The sequence below is a fragment of the Triticum dicoccoides genome, chromosome 3A (genome assembly GCF_002162155.2).
Source record: "Triticum dicoccoides isolate Atlit2015 ecotype Zavitan chromosome 3A, WEW_v2.0, whole genome shotgun sequence".
Taxonomy (NCBI): domain Eukaryota; kingdom Viridiplantae; phylum Streptophyta; class Magnoliopsida; order Poales; family Poaceae; genus Triticum; species Triticum dicoccoides.
Genome location: NC_041384.1, coordinates 766,012,881 through 766,026,541, shown reverse-complemented (window position 1 = coordinate 766,026,541; position 13,661 = coordinate 766,012,881). Strand labels below are relative to the sequence as shown.

At 46.6% G+C, this 13,661-nt stretch overlaps 1 pseudogene; it reads left to right on the top strand.

Moving 5' to 3' along the window:
* Window positions 1–2,333: 2,333 nt before the first annotated feature.
* Window positions 2,334–3,641, top strand: LOC119273349 (annotated as a pseudogene).
* The last annotated feature ends 10,020 nt before the right edge of the window (window positions 3,642–13,661 follow it).

The following is a 13,661-nucleotide window of genomic DNA, read 5'->3' as shown; positions in this document are numbered from 1 at the left end:
ATACCTGGATGGATTTATTACTATACGTGGATTAATTATGATTTATTACTATACGTGGATAGCCTTACCATACCTGGTGGTAATTTAAATTTATTGCCAGATTCAATATTTCCCGAGTTATGGCCTTACCATATCTGGATTGATAGCCTTTGGGGTAATCATAATTTATTACCATATTCAAAATTTCCTGAGTTATGACCTTACCATACCTGGTGGTAATTTGAATTTATTACCATATTCGATATTTCCCGAGTTATGGTCTTACCATATCTGGATTGATAGCCTTTGGGGTAATCATAATTTATTACCATATTCAAAATTTCCTGAGTTATGACCTTACCATACCTGGATTGATTTATTACTATACGTGGATTAATTATGATTGATTACCATAAATACGTTGGGTATTGCCGGTCAGACGAGAAAAGAGAAAAACCGGTGGGAGGGGCTGGTGGGAGGTGGGATAAAGAAAAACCGGTTGAAAGTGGGGGGGACTAAATACGTTGGGTATTGCCGGTCAGACGAGAAAAGAGAAAAACCGGTGGGAGGGGCTGGTGGGAGGTGGGACGAAGAAAAACCGGTTGAAAATAAACCGGTTGAAAATAAACCGGTTGAAAGTGGGGGGGACTATTCAACCAATTCGTCCATTAGGAGTAGAGACTCCACACATCGACCGCTATCCAACATGCATCTAGTGAATTAAGTTCCTGGAAAAATAGAGTAATGCATTACGCAACATGACCTGATGTAGACTAGATAAACACATGTAGGAATAAACCCCATTTTTTTACCCTTTTTGTCATTAGGATGGAGCACTTCAAGATCGAACCCATTACAAAGCACCTCTTCCCATGGCAAGATAAATCAATTTAGTTGGCCAAACCAAACCAATAAATCGGAGAAGAAATACAAAGCTTTATTAATCATGCATAAAAGAGTTTAGAGAAAACTCAAATAATATTCATGGATAGATCTGATCATAAATTCACAATTCATCGGATCCCAGCAAAAACACCGCAAAAAGTCATTACGACAAATAGATCTCCAAGAACACCAAGAAGAACATTGTATTGGGAATCAAAACGAGGGAAGAAGCCATCTAGGTACTAACTAGGATGCATAGGTCTATGGTAAACTATTGATGCATCATCGAAGGGACATCAAGGGTGATGAAGAACCCCTTCATGATTGTTTCTCCCTCCGGCAGAGTGCCAGAGAGGGTCCCCAGATGGGATCTCTCAAGAACAAAGGCTTGCGGCAGCGAAAAAAGTATTTTGTAGACTCCTTGGTAGGTTTCCTGATTTTAGAGTATTTATAGAGGCGGAGTCAGGTCAAATAGAGGCTCATGGGCCCACTATGTGCCAGGGCGCGCCCAAGGCCCCTTGCGCGCCCTGGTGCCTAGTGGGTCACTCCTTTGTCTTCTCGATCCTCCCTGAAGTTTCCAGGGTCTCTTATTGCCATAAAAATCTCCAAAAAGTATCATGACATTCAGACTTCGTTTGGTACTCATATACTGCAAAGTCAAAAAGAAGAAAAAACAACAATTGGTACTAGGCACTAAGTTAGTAGGTTAGTCCCAAAAAATGATATAAAGTTGCTTGTAAATGTATATAAAACATCCAAAATTGATACTATAATAACATGGAGCAATAAAAATTATAGATATGTTGAAGACATAGCAGTCTCACATTGCAACGACCGAGCGTGTCGGTGTTCACACGCGGAGTGTTGGCCAAAATTTAAGTGTCCATGCCACTTTAGTTCTATAGGAAAAATATTTTAGTTGTTTGTTGGAAGCAAATCTGTGATTTCTGAGCAACATTAATATTTTGTACAACCTTCGCTCCAAATTAGTTGGTCTAGATTTCTATAGATACAAATGTATCCAATACTTACACGTGTCTAGATACATCCTTACTTAGTAAAATCTGAGCCAGCTAATGCGGGACCGATGGAGTATATGTCTATTTTCAAGGAATCACGACTTACCAAAAACAACAACAAAAAGAGTAAGAAATCACTATTTACCAAGGAAAAACATTTGAGTATTTTGCGTAATTTCTCAAAGCATTAATTAAATTTTATATTGATTTGGCGGAAGGAAATCATGACTTCTGGAAACATTAATTAAATTATATATACAGCTACTACTGCAATTTCTGCATGCATGTTTCCGTGGCTCAGTCAGACGCTTTAAAAGATTTTCATCATAGGCCAGGACACTCAACTTCTATGTTTCTTTCTTTCTTTCTTTCTTCCTATCTTTATCTGATTGAAAGCCCCTCGTTTTTCATTAAGAAATTCCCCAACCTCGCCAAAATTCTTGCACCACCATGTTGTCATGCCGGGCCTGGGCACACCTGCCGCCAGAGCTTGTCTGCCGCATCGCCGACGGACTTGACGACCTCAAGTGCTATGCGGGTGCGCGGGGAACTTGCACGACATGGCGTTCCACGCTAACTCCGCCGTTGTCATCGCTGCTCGTGGACCACAGCGACGACCACGGCAAGCGCTGCATCACCACCGCCATAGAGCATCGTACCATTGTAGCCTCGATCCTCACGTGTCGCTCCTTCGGCTCAAACCCATCTCTTCATGGCAATCTCTGCCCTGCTGCATGTCGCTCCTTCAAGCTCACCACAATCTCCTCGGTTAGGACCTATCTTGGCTGTTGCGGCGGATGGCTTGCCCTCTCTGTCTGCATCAGCGACAGTCATAGTCTCCTCAACCTTGTCCACCCAGTCATGGCCGCCGAGATCCTCCTGCCCCCACTGATCTACGACAGCCGCTCGTCTCCAAGATGGTCTTTGTACCCAACCCCACCACTAACGACTTCCTCGCCGCCGTGATATGTGACATCAATAGGCTTGCCTACATTACTGCTGGGGCCAGGAGGTGGGCCGTCCTCGACCCCATCCGCCTCGCCGAGGAAGACCAGATCGGCAACCTGCTCTACCACAGATATGGTATGGTTTACTGCCTCACTCGGTTTGGAGATGTCCACGTGCTCCGCCTGCCTCATCACCGCCGCAGGGAACACTGTCATCCACGAGGGCCACACATTAGCACATCAGGTAGTGCATAACAAGCGGATCATCAAGATGCACAGGACATGAGCAGATCTAAACGCACCAGCCACTATTGAGACACTGTTGTCATATGTGGGAAGCAACCTACTGTCCGACGCCGCCACCAGATTCGCCCCGCCATATAATTCAATATCGACTTTCACTAGTGCTAATAACCTTGTGTTATGCGATGGTAGCATATACCAAATGTGGAGGAATGCAGCCTGCATGGTTAGTTTGCAGCTTCCAGGAGGGTGTCGTTGCCTTGTATAACATGACAAAGTATTTGTTCTGAGGTATGACCCCCAGCGCCAACCATGTTGGGACGTTGTGGCCGACATAAGGGGACACTCAGTGTTTTTTGGGAGGAACAATGCAGTGTCGATATATGCGGAAGGTGTTCCAGGACTCAAGGGTGATTGTGTGTACTAGATAGGTGGGAGAGGTAGGGATTGGGGCATGGTGTATGACATGAAAACTTGCATGTCAACACCTTGCATTCCCCTCATGGATGGTGTCGTTCCGGGATGTCCACAAAGCACAATCTGCTGGTACTTTATAAGCAATGAATGAAAGAAGAGTTTACCAGATCCAAGCAAGGGCCCATGCTTAATTTGGAAAAAAAGTGATGTGTCACTTGGGTAGCTTGACGACATAGTGATAAGGACCACCAACCATATTGGTGGAAGTGATGTCGTACCGTCGTTAAAGGGTTTTGTTCGTGTTTTTTTATACTACATTTGAAGTTTATTAAATTCATGTGGAATCGTCGGCCTATCATTTGATAAACCGTTCCCTACATTTGAAGTAATCAAGCTAAATTTAACTTAACATTAAACAATTGGATCCAAAAAAGTCCCTCACCGAACAATTGTTAAACTGGGGTTTGGTTTACTATCACTCCAGCAACCCATCATCAACAAACTGATTCCACAATTCCTTCCCCTAGGCCCAAATATGGTGAAGTGTCATGTGATTGATGTTCTCATAACACCACTAGATGAAGAACAACACGACATATAATCAAAACATTGCATGGTAATCTACTTCACATGACAACTATCAATAAGACTTTTCGCATGTCCTCAAGAACTAATGGATCAACTCACAAGACATCATATGGATGACGATTAGTAGCTATGAATATATAAGGAACAATCTGAACATAACAATCTTTCACAAATAATTGTCCTATCCGTCAACTACAAGCGTGTAATCAACACATAAAATAACCACATGTACCAATATGAACTTTGACACAAAGATTGAGCAAGAGGGACGATCTAGGGTTCGAAGATGAGATGGTGCTGATAAAGATGTTGATGGAGATGGTGATTCGGATGATGAATAGAGTGCTGGTGATCCCAATGATGAACATGAAAGTTTCTCTGGTAGAGTCGCTCCTCGATGCTCGTCATCGGCCTCCTTCTCCACCTTTCCCTTCATGGTTGACGGTGTCCTGGACTAGGGGGTACTCACCACGTCGTCTCCCGACCAGCTGGATCGGGCCGAGGACCGCCATGGCGATTCACTAATGGGCCACTTTAGGCAGCCCATGCTGCATACAAGGAAGACTTCACAAGACATGGCGCTAAAGCCAAGGACTCTCCTAAAAACCCTAGTCCTCCAGTGTGTTATATAAACCGAGGCCAGGCTAGTCAATAGATCAACTTATATTCATTAGAACAATCTCGTGGTAGATACATGTACTCTGTACTATCCCCCCATATGAATACAATCAAAAGCAGGATGTAGGGTATTATCTCTTTGAGAGAGCCCGAACCTGGGTAAAACCTTGTGTCCATGTTACCATCGCACTAAGATGCCTAGGTTAGGACCTCTACTACGAGATACGCTGGATATATAACCGACAATGGTTATGGCTTCAAAGCTGTGAACCGAAGCATGGGACACTGCCTCTGGCAATTGGACATAGCCACTATGTGAGGTAACGATTGATGTGTTGCTACAATATGATGTTGGCAGCCAGGCGATAAAATGGGAGGGGTGGGGTGGGATAATGCAACTATGGTTACCCCGAACAGGGAATGACACCTCAGCTTGCTAGTAATATAGTCAATGTGTTATAGGATAGGCACCTTGGTCACCCCGGGCTGGGACCAACGTTGCTATGAGTTGTGACAGATAGAAGAGATGTTGCGACGCCACCCGTCGATGTTGCAGGCCGCAGATGGGATATAGGGGGCGGCTTGCAGGGATGCTACGACCACGACTGCCAAAGTAGCTGGTTGGAGAGTGTGTTGTTGGAGCGAGAGGCGATGGCGAGCTGCTGCTAGATGTCAGAGGTGTTGCTGTGGCGACAACCCGCGTTTTAAGAACGTTTTTTCTGTCTTAGTTTTTCAGGGAACTACGAGAGATAGAGGAGGGGAGCTGGGACGAAGCGTTTGACTACTGAAATAGCCCACATGACTCAGAATGGACGTCTCTGCTACTTGTGAGCTGCGTTGGGATTTCCTCAAAGGGGAGAGAATGATGCAGTACAGTAGAGATAAATATTTCCCTCGGTTATGAAACCAAGCTTATGAATCCAGTAGGAGAACCAAGCAACACTATGTAAACGGCACCCGCACACAAACAACAAATACTTGCAACCCAACGCGTAGAGGGGTTGTCAATCCCACAATAGTTACGAGCAAGATAACTTGTACAATTTTTGATAGATAGATTGAACAAAAATACAAAATAAGATACATAAAAAAATTGCTGCAAGGTATTTTAGGTTTTAATATATGATAAAAGATAGACCCGGGGGCCATAGTTTTCACTAGAGGCTTCTCTTGAGAAAAATAATATATGATTGGTAAACCAATTATTGTGGGGCAATCTATCTATTATATTACTAAAACAATAGAAAACGTAGGGTTGAGATGTAATAATAGGAAAATAGTAAAAAGGAACGGCTGTGATATGCATGAAAGAAGTACCTATATGCATGTCTTCTTATCGCACACGTTTTCAGCCTAAAAGGGATGAGTCGGAGTAAAGAAAAAAAAATTGCTATGCTCATGCGAGTGGCAAGCTGAAGTCCGGATCACTTACATATATGTATCTTTGCTCATCTCATTGTTAAGCGCTAATGAAAGGTATTGCCTCCAGCCTAATTTGATATTTGTGGGCCAAGTACAAGTTTTTTTGGCTGGGTGGGCCAAGTACAAGATGAAGCCCAGAAAAAAAAATGTACTTTTTTCAGTCTCCACTACAATTCGTGCTAACCAATGGATGCCAGCAGTTCCTAATCTATTTGTCTAAAAAAGCAGTTCCTAATCTGCATTAACGAGCTACACCAATTTTGGATTCTCAAAAAAAAGATACACCAATTTTGTACGCCAATTTCAGCAGGAAAGTAAAGGACCAACCTTAATTTGTGCACACGAGTGAAACAGATTCAACTTTTTGACATAGAAGATGGTAGCAAGCATAATGTTTTTTTCGACATTAGCCACGTGCATAGGGTCTAATTGTCAAGTAATTTAGTTATTAGGAGCATGTAGTGAATGGAGCGACAAGAAAAAATATGGTTGTGCAATTTTTGAAAATAATAGATGGAGATAATTTCCTTATGTGGATGAACCGGTGCTTACGTGATGTTCTTACTTAAACAAACCTCCTACTTATGATTAACCACCTCGCAAGCAACCGCAACTACGAGAAAATTATTATTTGGATCCAAGTCAGTCCCTTACGAAGTAGCGCATAAACTAGGGTTTAAGCTTTTGTCACTCTCACAACCCATCATCTAATAACTCCTCCACAATGCATTCCCTTAGGCCCAAGTATGATGAAGTGTCATGTAGTCGACGTTCACATGACACCACTAAGGGAATCACTACATACATACATACATACATACATACATACATATCAAGTTCACATGATCACTTGCAACAAGATTTCTCCCGTGACCTCAAGAACCAAAGTAACTACTCACAAATGACAATCAAGCTCATGATCAGAGGGATATTAAATAGCATAATGGATCTTAACATATAATCTTCCACCAACACTAGTAGATAAAGGGCCTTTAGTCCCGGTTCTGGAACCGGGACTAAAGGGTCATTACTAAAGCCTCCTCTTTAGTCCCGGTTCGTATAAGAACCGGGACTAAAGAGGAGGCTTTCGTATAAGAACCGGGACTAAAGGCCCTCCATGTGGCCGCTGCCTAGAGGTCCACCTTTAGTCCCGGTTGGTAACACCAACCGGTATTAAAGGAAAAAAATTTGATATTTTTTTTGAAATTTTTTTTGAAATTTTTTTGATTTTTTTTATTTTCAAATTTCTGAAATATTTTAACCTCTAGTCTCTAATCACCCCTCATCACTTCTCAATTTAACTTTAACCTCTAATCTCTAATCACCCATCATCATTCCAAATCATCTAACTTCCCGGACGGTCACCCATCCTCTCACTACTCCAGCCTAAGCACGTTTAACTTCCGGGTTCTATTCTCCCTCGTTTCCAAGTCTGCACTTGTTGTTTTTCGGACAATAATAAGATGTCAATCCTATTAACCCTCAGGAATTTAGCTTGAGCATGAAGTCACACATTTCACTGTTTGAGTTTGAAACTATTGTTCTAAAAAACAATAATTATTTAGTAACACTAATATTTGTTGAATAAGTAGTTTGACCATAGTTTGACCACAGTTTGACCAATGTTTAACTAGATTTGACCAAAATTCAAAAAAACTGAAATAATTATTTAGTAACACTAATATTTCTTGAATAAGTAGTTTGACCATTGTTTGACCACATTTTGACCACAGTTTGACCAGATTTGACCAAAATTCAAAAAACTGGAATAATTATTTAGTAACACTAATATTCTTGAATAATTATTTAGTAACACTAATACTTCTTGAATAAGTAGTTTGACCATAGTTTGACCAGATTTAACGAAAATACAAAAAAACTGAAATTTGAGCATAACTTTTTTTTTCTTTTAGAATTTGAGGATTCTAAAAATTTGCAAACCGGTCGTAGGCTGTCAAAATCGGATGCGGATTTTCGTGCTGAACATTTTGATATATTATACATTTTTTCCGACATCGTATGCAATTACGTTTTCCCTGCACTTTTTGCAAAACATGTCCAAATTTAAGTTTTTAAATTTTCCTAACTAGTAGATGTAGTAATATAACTACCTCTCGAAGGATTTTATTTTTTGAAGTTTTTATCATTTTCTTTTGATTTTTTCAAAACAAAAAAGGCGATCCAAGGGGGGTAGAGTTTAAAAATGGGACCTTTAGTCCCGGTTTGAGACACGAACTGGGACTAAAGGGTGCGATCACCCTTTAGTCCCGGTTCGTGTCTCAGGGACTAAAGGTCTAATCTTTAGTCACAGTTTGAGACACAAACCGGGACTAAAGGGTATCGCACCCTTTAGTCTCGGTTCGTGTCTTAAACCGTGACTAAAGGGCTCAGGTGAACCGGGACTAATGCCTTAGCCGCACGAATCGGGACCAATGCTCACATTAGTCCCGGTTCGTGACTGAACCGGGACTAATGTGAATACTGCCCTGTGACCAAAGCCCTGTTTTCTACTAGTGAAAATAACCCATAGAGAAATCAACTACTACATGTAATCAACACTACTATTCACCCATAAGCACCAATCTAAGTTTCCGATACAAATTGAACACAAGATATGAACTAGGGTTTGAGAGGAGATGGTGTTGTTGAAGATGTTGATGGAGATTGCCCTACCCAAAATTGGAGAGTTGTTGGTGATGATGATGATGATGATTTCACCCTCCGGGAGGGAAGTTTCCCCGGCGGAATCGCTCCGCCGGAGGGTAAAAGTGCTCCTGCCCAAGTTTCGCCTCAGATGGCGGCGCTTCATCCCTAAAGTCCTCTCCTGATATTTTCAGGTCAAAATGACTTATATACCAGAACATGGGCACCGGAGGTGGGCCGAGGAGGGCACAACCCACCAGGGCGCGCCTAGGCTCCCTGGCGCACCCAGGTGGGTTGTGCCCACCTCGTGGCCCCTCTGGCAGTTATTTGCACTACAAAAAAAGACACATCCGTGAAATTTTATCATTCTTTCACTTTCTTCACCTCGGGGGTAACTGCTTCTTACCCCCGGTATTCGGCTGACGGGGCTCGTCATCGTATTCACTTGGAGGCCCTTTTCCCTTGTGTTTGTATTTAACTTACATGCCTGTTTGAAAACCCAATAGTTCCTGTTGGTATGATTTGCGGGCTTATCGGGTGTGCCATGAATCTGACAGGGCCTCTCAAGGATTTTATCTAAGTTGGATGGCCCGTTTTGTTGCCTTTGAAAGGTTTCTTCCGCTGACCGGACTTGGGACCGCTGAATCCGGCATTGACTGCCATATCATCTGCGTCGTCGTCATTGTTGTTATTATGATGTTTGTTTTTATTGCAGCCAGGTTTACCGTTGCCGTCCCGCACCTTGGAGGTGTCAGAGTCACCTGAAATGTTGATTCTACGAGCCAACCAGCTGTCTTCGCTCGCACAGAAGCGGGTCATAAGTGCCGTTAAGGCTGCCATGGTCTTCGGCTTTTCCTGCCCAAGGTGCCGGGCGAGCCATTCGTCACGGACGCTGTGCTTAAAGGCCGCTAAGGCTTCGGCATCCGGATAGTCTTTTAGTTAAGAACCGATTCCAAAGCTTGTGAGCTGATTCGCCTGGCTGCTGAATTATGTGACTCAAGTCGTCAGCATCCGGTGGCCGGACATAAGTGCCCTGAAAGTTAGCCCTAAAAGCATCTTCCAAGTCTTCCCAGGTTCCAATGGAGTTTTCTGGGAGGCTATTTAGCCACTGCCGTGCTGGTCCTTTTAGCTTTAGAGGAAGATATTTAATGGTGTGGAGATCATCTACTTGAGCCATATGAATGTGGAGAAGGAAATCTTCAATCCAGACGGCCGGATCCGTCGTTCCATCGTATGGTTCGATGTTTACGGGTTTAAACCCTTCCGAAAACTGATGTTCCATAACCTCATCAGCGAAGCACAGGGGGTGTTCGGGCCCCTCCGTATCTCGCAATGTCGTGGCGGAGATCGTCTGACATCTGAGTTCTGTACTGATCCCGAACATAGTAACGACCTTCACGCCGGGCTTCATGGCCATTATGTCGCACTGGGCACGCACCCTTGATCCGTGATAGATCTGGTCTGACGAGCTTTATGGCTAGGTCACGTTGCAAGTCGTGTGTATATCCCGCGGCTGCAGTCTCCCTGCCTATTCGGCGAGGGGGTGCGGTTTGGTGTTCGGCTTGATATGCCGCTTTATCCCGTCCATGTGGTGGTTGGTCTGGTTGATCTACCTGATTGTATTTTGACGGTATTGGTTCAAGGACTTCATCATCGAATTGAGGCAGCAGCTTGCGCCTAGGGTAACTTTTGACAGGTCGCTCCTGGCCATATTCCTCAATAACCAGGACCTTAGTCCACCTCTCATTCAGCGTGTCTTGCTCTTCTTCGGGCTGCTGCTTCTTCTTCTTCAGGCTCCGGGCTGTAGCAATGAGTCGTCGCTTAAAGCGTTCTTGGTCGAGGGGTTCTTCTAGGACAATGAAGTCTCCGTCACCAAGGCTAACCTCCTCTTCGGATTCCGGCATGTAGTTGCTGTCCTCCGCATCTTTGTTATCAGTGTGTCTGGAGCTGTATTCACCCTCTTCCCTTTCATCCTGTTTGGACGTGCGCTCGACGGGGTATTCAGGATCTTCGGCATCGCTCGGAGTCTCATTATCTCCGCTGCCGGTATTGCTATCCTTTCCCCGGCGTGATCTTGAGAGGCGCCGCTGACATCGGCGCTTTGGTGGTTTATCGACGGGTTTGTCCTCATCCGGGCTCGGGTTATCCTCGTCGTTCTTCGGCATGTCCACCATGTACACGTCATAGGTTGAGGTGGCCGTCCAACACCCTGTGAAGGGTGGGACTTGGCTTGGTTCAGCGTCGACATCATCGTCCATGCCGTCGATGTCTTTGGACACATAATCTAGCATGGCGGTTAAGTCGTCGGCAGTGGTTATCAAGTGGGTAGTGGGCGGGGTGTAAAATTCCCCTCTCTCAGCCCCTAGTCCGAGTTGGGTGCAGTTCGGAGGTAAAGCCTCCGTGATGGCGATAGACTGCATCAAACCCAACACTTCATCTAAGAGTGGGAGTGGGACCGGAAATCGTGGGTCTGCCACGCTGTGTTCGGCATGGAGCACCTGATCGGACACGCTAAGTGCAGACCTCGGCAGTTCGGAATGGTTCCCAGAGCCAGGTCTAAGCCTGCTTCTGGGTCTTTGGTAAGGGGAAGAAGTCCGGCGGGGCTTATGCTCCCATCTTTGGACAATGAGACATGCGCCGGATCTAAGGCTGAGGTGGGTGTTGACCCCTGGATGGGATCTGACAGGGGATCCGAAGAGCCATCTTGGAGGGGACACAGGGTGGCGGCCGAGGCCGCGAACCCGTCGAATAATAGGTCTGCTCGGATGTCAGCAAAATAATTCAGGTTTCCAAACATGATCTGCTGGTCGGGGGCATAAGTGTCGACTTGCTCAAGGCGGCCTATCGAGTTGGCTCGAAGCACAAAGCCACCGAACATGAAAACCTATCCAGGAAGAAAGGTCTCCCTGGACACAACATCATCGTTGGTGAAAAGGTGAGCCATCGATCCTGCTGTCGACGATACATCGGAGCTCTCAATGAAAGCACCAATATCGGTGTCAAAACCGGTAGATCTCAGGTAGGGGGCCCAAGTTGTGCATCTAAAGATCAATGGTAACAATGGATAGGGGACACACTATTACCCAGGTTCGGGCCCTCTTAATGGAGTTAAAACCCTACTCCTGCTTGATTATATTTGAGGGTATAGGGGTTACAAGAATTGATCTACCTCGAGATCGATTCGGCTAACCCTACATAGCCAGCCTAGCAATGTTGTTGTGATCCTGCCTCCGATCTAACTCTCCGGTTTATATAGACACCGGAGGGGCTTAGGGTTGTACAAAGTCGGTTTTACATAAAGGAGTAAAATATCCGGACACCTATACTTGCCATCCACGCATGTGAGAGTCCCCACCGGACATGAGAGATAATCTTCTGTCTTGTATGTTGATGACCCATCAGTTCGGCCCACATCAATAAACCAGACTCCCGAGGACACCCTAGTCCCGGACTCCCACAGTCAACGTGGTCAAGTGAGACACTGGGGCCCATTGGCAGCCTCACATGGGTGGGCCCCACCGCCAGCCAGGTCGGCGCGGCCGCCGAAATCGGTCCGGCGAGCTAACCGCGGCGTCGTTCTCGCCGGAGACGGTCAGGAAGCGCGTAGTTGGCTCCATTCGCATCGCGCTTGGGCGCGTTCGGGAGAAGAGGTTGAGCTGCATCCAACCGCGGCAACCTCGCGGGCTGAGGTGGTCGGAAACGTCACAGACGACGTGAACGACGGAGGCCCGAAGCACGGCAAGTTCACAAATGGCGCCACAACGAGCAAGACGAGCAGTGCTGAGCTTCTATGGCGTCTACCCGCGCGGGCGAACACGATGGACACATTGGCACAGATGTAAGGACATCAGGACGTGGCCGGCGATGAGCTCGTGCAGCGGCGAGCTCGGGCGCGAAGGGAACGACGCCTATAGGCAACTAGCGGTGACAGGAGAGAGGAGGGATGAGGAAGGGGCTCACGTTGAGGTGCACAGTTGCCGTCAATAGTTTAGTAGCTGCAGACGGGCTCGAGTTCGTCGGGGTTGTGCCGGAGATGCAGAAGAAGGGGGAAGCTCGTCGGGGTCGGAGTAGTGCTCCCCGACCTCGGTTAGTAGACGTAGGCGACGTGGTCGGGTACGGCACGCCTCACAGACATGGTGGTGGGTCACGGGAACGCCGGAGAGCGCGGGGTCGACGGAGCAGAGGCGGCGGTGGCGCTCGGTTGCGGTGGCAGAGAGGAAAGGAGAGGCGAACGAGCTAGGGAGAGAGGGGGAAATGGAGGAGGGCAGCCAGGAGAGACGGATAGAGGCGAGGCTTATCACCTCGCCCACCTGCTCCCGTTGGCGTGGCGAGCGGTGGCCGGCGCGGCCGCACTCAGCCGCGGGCGAGGCGACACGGGGGAGAATAAGGACGAGGAGCAGGTGAGCGTGGGCTGGGCCAGTGCGGCCCAGTAGCCAGGTAAGGCCTCTGGCCTCTTTTCTATTTACTGATTTCTGTTTTATTTTAATCCACTGAAGACAAAATGGGTTATGAAAAAATACCAAAGGGCTTAGGAAAAATGTGGAGCCTATCCCATCAAATGCTTTGCATTTTTAGGCACTCCCACATAAAACTTGAGGGTTATTTGAGTCTTCGGTCAGGGAGGAGGCCATGGAGGGGGGCGTCGCGGGGACGAGAGGCCGTGGCGGCCGGCCGCTGACCCGGGCAGGAGGTCGGCGAGGAGTCCATCGAGGAGGGGGCGGCGCGAGGAGTACTCCATGGCAGCCGGCAACTAGCGTGGGAAGGAGGCCGTGGAGAGGGCCGACGCGGGGAGGAGGAGGCCGTGGCGGCCGGCAACTGGCGCGGGGAGGAGGCTGTGGCGGCCGGCAACTGGCGCGGGGAGGAGGCCGTGGAGGGGAACGGCGCGGGGAGCAGGAGGCCG